The sequence below is a fragment of the Pinus tabuliformis genome, chromosome 2_1 (genome assembly GCF_031772625.1).
Source record: "Pinus tabuliformis cultivar Carrire ecotype Pingquan chromosome 2_1, CPIR1, whole genome shotgun sequence".
NCBI lineage: Eukaryota > Viridiplantae > Streptophyta > Pinopsida > Pinales > Pinaceae > Pinus > Pinus tabuliformis.
The window spans coordinates 492,258,694-492,265,693 of NC_142299.1; positions in this window are offsets into that span (position 1 = coordinate 492,258,694).

Genomic DNA, 7,000 nt, shown 5'->3' on the forward strand with positions numbered 1-7,000 from the left:
ATACACTCAGAATAGCAAAGGAATGGCCTCTCTCCGAACTGCGTCCAAGCTACTGGAGAACTGTCGTGCTGCTGCTACTGCTGGAAATCAAATGAGGATTTGGGGCTGTTCCCCTCCTCAGCAAAAGCTAAAACTTTGGAATCAAACTCTACTCAAGAAACCCAGAAAGTTTTTCTGAAATAGCCGACCCCCGAAAATCACCCCCTTGGGGATCTACGTTGTCCCTCAAGGCTCTGCGCTGCCACTGAATAGAATCCACCCAAAATCAGCCCGAAATTCTGCCAAAATCCTCCAATATGCAAGAGCTAATCCCTTGCTCAATCTCCCAGCTCAAATCCTCCACAAAACCCCTAATCTGGAACTCACACCAAAAGAACTGCATCCCTCTCTCTCAAGACTGCGCGTTCCTCAAATGCTCAGCTCCTCCACAGTGCCAAAGATCAATCCTACTGCAAAAGACTGTTGAAAACTACTTTGCCCGAGTAGGCACTCGAAGTCACCCGGGGCTAAGGGTGAGATCTCTGAACAGAGACACTCAATGCACTAAACAGTGCTGCAAACAGGCTAAACAGCCAGCGTGCTCCAAGTCGAAGTGACTAGCTCAAATGCACATAATCGAATAACAAAATGAGGAGGATCCTCTCTCCTTTATTGTGTTGGCCTCTCTCAATCCCAAGGCCCACCTCCTCCAATGTAGCCTTTCTCTTGCCACGTGTTCCTCTCCATCTGCGCAGTCCCTCCAAGTGTCTACGTGGGCCCCTCCTCTATGTGGTCCCTTGGCCCCCTTGGCTCCCCCTTTAAGTTACAACATTGTGCTACTAGGGAGTGACTTTATTCCAAAAGTGAGTTATGACCCCCTTTTCTCACCTTTTTATTTATAAATAACTATAGAAGGAAAAATTGAGCAAAATCGAATATTCCAATTAGCCATGGCTAATTAGAAATATTACTCATCAACATACTATTAGTAGCAAGTACATAAAGGCAAAGTCATCAAATCATCTCCAGGATTGTCTATAAGGCAAGATTGGTTCAAGTACAAAGTTTTTCAATTAAAGAAGTATGCATGGGATAACAATAAGGGTTTCATCATTTTTTTAGCTATAAGGGTTTCATTCGCTGAATGATATTGTACATCTGAAATATATTAGCAGTAAGGGTTTTGTTGAAAATCATTGTAAGTGGGTCTGTTGTCGCACAGATTGTCACGACAACGCTCAGACCGGGGGTTGTCACCTTGATCCCCGATCTCTCCGTTTAAGCCTGTCTCCCGCGGCTAAGGGGGGTAGACCCTATGGGATTATGATGACCAACTGGGGACCAGTTCGGTTTGGGAGACACGAGGGGCAACAAGCACTTAATTGATTTTATTAATTTAATGGACCAGTGCCTTATGAAATGAATGATTAAACGATTATTTATCAGATGCTGCAGGAATATGAACTCATTAACAATCGTTTACCATCAAATAACTCAAACAAAAATTAACTTTTACCAAATGCGAGATGATCGATAAATGCTCAATGGCTTAATGATGCTCCAGCAGTTAAAAATTCGAAAGATAAAGTGTGTTAAACAACCACGTAAGATGCTAGCCAGAGATTACATTCATGTAGTTAATCTTCAAATGAACATTTAAGCATGTTAAAAAATGATAAACATTAATTCCCACATCAAAATTTTAGCCTCAGTAGAAAAGATAAAACATAACAAATTCCTGGGCCAAGACTCAAACTGGAAAAAACTTTCTCAATTTTTTTTTTTAATATTTTTCAAATAAAACAGAAATCTAAATAAATAAAACTTAAATTTAAAGAAAATTCTAAACTACAAAATTTGTTATTTTTTTGTTAAAGTTAAAAAAAAGAGTTTAAATCTTAATGAAAAGAAAAGAAAACAAAACTAGAAAAATTAAGCTTTTTTATTTTTTATTTTTTAGATCCAACTTTAAACAAAATTAATTCTAGACTAAATTAAATCAAAAAATCTAAACTAAATAAAAGAAACCCATTTTGCTTTCTGAGACTTTTTATTTTTTATGATGTTTTGAAATAAAACAAAATTAAACTTAAATCTAACAGAAAATTGATTTTTTTTTTAAAGCTTTTTATATTTTTTTATATTTTATGGTTTATTATTATTAAAATCTAAATTTAAAGTAGTCAAAATCTAAAAAAAAAAAAAACTAAAATAAGAATTTAATAAATCTAAAACTAAAATGAACTAACGGCTAAACCAAAAAAAAATAAAAATAAAACTAAACTTTAAAAATCAAATATTTAAACTAATCTAAATCTAAATAAGAAAAAATCTAAATCTAAATCTAAAATTAAAATCTAAAACTAAATCTAAATATAGAACTAAAATCAACGTCTAATATAATTTATAAAAATTGAATTTTTATATTTTATGATTTTTTATTATTAAAAACAAATAAATAAAACAAAACTAAATTAAATGTAACATGTCTGAAAAAATCAAAACGTGGTCTAATATATACCAAAAATAAAATTTATAAAATCTAACAATTAAACTAATAGAACTCAGATTAAATAAAAAAAAATATAACCTATCCTAAAACTAAATCAGCATACGCACATATAAAAAAAATAAAACTAAATTACAAACCTACGCTGAAAAAAATTCGAACGCATTGTTAGCTATTTGTCGTGTATGTGCAGGTGTGACAGCGGAAAGGAGAGCGAAGGAGAGCAGCTTGCTGAAGCTACGGGAATGAAGGCCGAGGGTAGCACACAGAGAAGAGAGACAGCAAGGGTTGCGTGAGGAAATAGGCAGTGATTTTGCAGGTGAATGGCAGCGTTGCAGCAAAGGAGAAGGCGCTGCGTGGGTAATGAAGGATGAACGCAGCAGCTTGGACAATGGCAGAAGAGGGAGAACGCTGCGACGTAAGGAGGGCAGCTGCGATGATGATGGTGAAGGTCACTGCGTGGAGCTGACAAATGGAATAGCGGCAGGCTGTTAGGAAGTGACGCAGATTTAGGTGCAGAGAGCTGAGCAGAGGATGGGCAGAAACGCACGCAGGTAGAAAACGCTTGAAGTATTGATGAAGTGCGTGAGAGATAAGAGAGTAAGATGATAGAGCTGCAAGGACAGGGGAATGACTGCGCAGATTTTAGATGGCTGCGTGGAAGAGTGTGGGAGCCGCAGAAGGAAGCCAGCATCTGGAAAGAGAAAGACACAGAGGGAGAAGAGGCTGCCAGTGGGAAAAAAGTTGCGTGGAGGTGAGGCAGCAATCCCACAGCCTGCTTAAAAAATTTTATAATTTTTTCTGTAAAATGAAACCCCAGGCAGCACCAAAGAAATGGCTTGGAAAACCTTGAACCTCTTCAGAAAACTTAATTTTGAGATCAGCTGCTTCAGACTTGTATAATGGAAACCTTGAAAACAATGGAAACAAACAGCCAGAACCTGAAAATGCACAAAATAAATGAAACCCTAAAAAAAAAAAAACCAGCGAAATAATTACAATATTTACAGGTTTTCGACTCTTTAGCAGCTAGATTTGTCAATAATCCACAAATATTTTCAGAATTTAAATTTAATGTGAGATACTTCAGAAAACCTTGCATGCATTCATAAAAAAATTCAAATGAGAAGCCCGGGATCAAGAACTGGCTGGGCTCTTTCAGAAAACACAATCCGGGAGTTCGCTGGTTCAGCCGAGAACTTCCCCTCACACCTGGTAAACTCAAAATTAAGATTTTTTGCACAGCTTAAAATCAACCATTAACATAGAGGGAGAAAGCAATAGTGAAACCCTGCAACTCTCCCTCTGAAATTGAACTCCTCCTTGAGAATCGATTTCCCTCGAGGTACTGAGTATTTGCCCGTGTGTCTCCAAATGACTCTCAAGTCTTCTCTTATACTTTTCCTGTTGATGAATCAATGACCGAGATTAAGTCTCTATTCAATGGCTAAGATTAAAACATACTTGATCCTCGTCTCTTAGAAGCTTCTCACGCATATTTTTATTAATACCCATTAATATTTTTATTTTCCTAAGTTTCGACTTAGGAATCCATTAAAAATATTAATTATTTTAATAACTACTCATCTGGGTGTAATTTCTAGTCCCTCCAAAAAATTGCGGAGCTAGATCACATCTGATGCTACCCAAAATCAACAATAACAATAAAACCCTCAAATCTGCTACACCGGTTTTCCCCCATTGGGTTTTTTCAAGGACATTTGTCCAAAAATAATGGTGTTATTGTGTTGTATTTTCTTTCTTGCTCAGTCTCTTGTTTATGCATATAAATTAATTAAGTGAAGGTTGTAGTTTATGTGTTTCAATATTTGTCGTAGGAAATTGCAAATAACTTGTTCATGTAAATCTACCAAGTAGGAAAAATATAATCAGTTGCTGTAGTAGGGATTCCGGTTTAGGAATTTTCACATATCAAAGACAACTTTTCCTGTCTACAGTCAACTGCAATCCGCTGCGGTCAACTGTTAAATTTTAACCCTACTTTCCAGTCGCAGGGAGGAGGTATGTGAGCAACTGAGAGCTTCCAATCGTTCCCTTGAGCCTACAAGCTAGCAACTACAGCGGAAGATTTCCTTTAACAAGCCAGCCACTGTAACCCAAAATCCTAGAAACACATGTGAGCTTCGGACCTTGTAATTTCTGACCTTTGCGAACCTCTTTTGTCGACCCAGCCTCAGACCTATGCGAACCAATCAATGAAGAAGAGAAGAAGAAGATTCTTGGTGATCTCCCTATGAGATTGAGGTCACTTGTATTTATAGGCTTCCAAGGGTGACCAATTTCCTATTAAGGCCAACCTGTCCAAATGTGCATATGTGGGAAAACGCTTTCAAATTCTTCTTATATTAGATTGTCATAAAATGTTTAGCAAAGAGTACAATGAGCCCAATACAATATCATCCAGCAAAATTATCCCAACAATATTCAGAAATATGTTTCTGGCATCAATATAGATCAGAGACAACTTTTCCTATCTATGGTCAGTGGCGGTCAGTTGTGGTCAACTGTCCAATTTTAGCCCTACTTTCCAGTCGTAGGGAGAAGGAGGTATCGTGAGCAATAGAGAGCTTCCAATCGCTCCCTTGTGCGTACAAGCCAACAACTGCAACCGAAGATTTCCTTTGACAAGCCAGCAACTGTAACCCAAAACCCTACAAACATGTGCGAGCTTCGGACCCTGTAATCTCGAACATTTGCGAACCTCTTTCGTCGACCCAGCCTCAAACCTGTGTGAACAAATCAATGAAGAAGAGAAGAATAAGATGCTTGGTGATCTCAAAATGAGATTGAGGTCACTTGTATTTATAGGCTTCCAAGGGTGACCAATTCCCTGTTAGGGTTGACTTGTCCAAAGGTGCATATGTGGGATTTTCTTCATAAGTACACTTTCCCTTATCCGATTTGAGTGCTTGAATAGTCAAAATTGGTCCTCTCGAAAAGAGAAATCTAGTCCCATGATTGGAATTTGTCACTGGGATTCCAAAATTAAGACTCCCTCTCAGCTAGGGAGAAATTCCAACTGCATCTTGTCATGTGTATCCTGACGTCATATCATGTCCCATCTCTACTCAACTCTATCTACTGAAACATTCTCGAATCTAAAGAAGAAGAATCATCTGGGAGCCAAAGCTACCACCCTCTACATCGTGGGAGAGAAAATATCAATCTGAAAACAATAACAGGGAGCACATCTCAACCTGAAACCAAATCGGGGATCACATCTCAATCCCCAATCTCATGGGGGAGCAACATCTTCAATCCCATATCGAGCAATAGGTGATATAGGGGAGAACATCTCAACCCATCCTATTGCCCACTTATATTCCCAACAATATAGAACTCCTGCATCATAATCAGCTTGGGTTGTACAACCCCAAGTACACTCTCAACCCGTTGGCCAAACGGGGAGCAGTATTCCCAACAAGCCCAGCTTGTGGGTATGATGCCAACTAGGGTATACTCTACAAAGACCAAGATAGGGGAGCAACATACCCAACCCTATGGGTAACAGATAGGGGAGCATCATCTACGACCCTATTGTGAAGAGATCCCTCAACCCCAGGGGCCCTCCATCTCAATTCCTCACCTTGGGAGCTTAGACAAGGGGGGAAATCTGACTCAGTGTTCTCGATCAGTGATGCCCCTTATCAAGAGGGGTCACATCCATCAGTCCAAGCTTCTCTCTGAAGACCAAGAACTTCCATTTCGATAAAGCCTTGGTGAGAATATCTGCAATCTACTCATCTATCGATATGTGATGGAGACTATTGGCTCCTTTTTACACCATGTCTCAAATGAAGTGATATCGAATCTCTATGTGCTTGGACTTGTCATGTAATACGAGATTATCTACAAGACAGATCCCACTCTTGTTGTCATAATATATCACTGTAGTGTCTAGGATCTGCTCAAATAGCTTTCCAAAGAGCTTCCTCAACCAAATTGCGTCATAGCTAGCTTGCTAGCGGCAATGTATTCTACATTGGAGGTACTCAATGCTACGGAATTTTCCTTCCCGCTCATCCAAGATATCATGGCAGATCCAAGGCTAAAACAACATCCAGATGTACTCTTCCTATCGACAATGTTTCTTGCCCAGTTAGCATCGATGTATCCATGATGTCGAACATCTCCCGCAAAATATCTTAGACCAAGTGTGATTGTCCCGTCCAAGTATCTCAAAATGTTTTTGGCAACAATCCAATGTGCATGGAGAGGCCTGGTCATGAATTGACTCAATGTATTCACTGCGTAGCATAAGTCCGAACAGGTGTTCACTAAGAAAATCAGAGCCCCAATCAACTATCTATACTCGGATGGATTCACCAAATCGGGTCCTGCAACTTCTCCACATAACTTATTGAAGTTCGTTTCCATCAGTGTGGGTAGGGACTTGCATTCTGTCATTCCAAATTTTTCTAAGAACTTCAAAACATATTTTCCCTCTGAAAGGAAAATCTCACCGGGCCTTTGCCACACCATAAGACCTAG